General features: G+C 39.1%; 1 protein-coding gene across 1 annotated transcript in view; it reads left to right on the top strand.

Moving 5' to 3' along the window:
* Nucleotides 1-51: 51 nt before the first annotated feature.
* LOC107577522 (collagen alpha-1(XI) chain-like) overlaps nucleotides 52-906 on the top strand; it is a 23,911-nt gene continuing 23,056 nt past the window's right edge. Inside the window, exon 1 of the mRNA XM_016263593.1 lies at nucleotides 52-110. The gene's annotated coding sequence lies outside the window, so the exon portion shown is untranslated. The remainder of the gene's footprint in view (nucleotides 111-906) is intronic.

The following is a 906-nucleotide window of genomic DNA, read 5'->3' on the forward strand; positions in this document are numbered from 1 at the left end:
GTGTGTGTGTGTGTGTGTGTGTGTGTGTGTGTGTGTTTTATTGACTGTGTGTGTCTGTGTTTTAGGGTGCTGATGGGCTCAGAGGACTGAAGGGCAGTAAAGGAGAGAAGGTGAGATCTTCTCAACCAAGATCAGTCTAACATCTGCAAACATCACTATATCTCCAATGATCACCACATGTCCAGATATCATAACATCCTCAAAGACCAGCACATCTTCAAATACCACCTCCGTCTCCATGCATTGTGAGACTTCATCACATCTCCAAGAATCATTACATCCAACATCATCGGACCTCAGCACATCCTCTGATATCACATCCAAATATTTATGAGACATAACTTCTGCAACATCATCACATCTCTAAGAATCAGCACATGTCCAGATATCATAACATCTCCAACATCTTCACATCTCCAAGGATCATCACATATCCAGATATCATAACATCATCAGACCTCAGCGCATCCTCACATATCACATCTCCAGATATTGTGAGACATCACCTCTGCAACATCATCACATAATCAGGATAATCACAACATAACATCACATAAATAAATATCATAACATAGATGCCACAACATCACCAGACTATGTGAGACATCATGACATCTCCGACTATCATAACATCTTCAAATTTCATAACATCTTCAGTTATCATATTTCCAGACATCACAACATCACCACATCTCCAACGATCAACACATGTACAGATATCAAAACCTACCCAGACTTCAGCACATCTTCATATATCACATTTCCAGATAATTGTGAGATATCATGACATCTCCAACTGTCATCACATGTCCGGATATCATAACATTAAATTTCCATACAGTATGAGAACTCATTATAGCTCCAATAATTGACATGTCCAGATATCATAACATCCTCAGACACCAT

The sequence above is a fragment of the Sinocyclocheilus grahami genome, unplaced genomic scaffold (genome assembly GCF_001515645.1).
Source record: "Sinocyclocheilus grahami isolate Dianchi unplaced genomic scaffold, SAMN03320097.WGS_v1.1 scaffold6294.1, whole genome shotgun sequence".
In the NCBI taxonomy this organism is placed as follows: domain Eukaryota; kingdom Metazoa; phylum Chordata; class Actinopteri; order Cypriniformes; family Cyprinidae; genus Sinocyclocheilus; species Sinocyclocheilus grahami.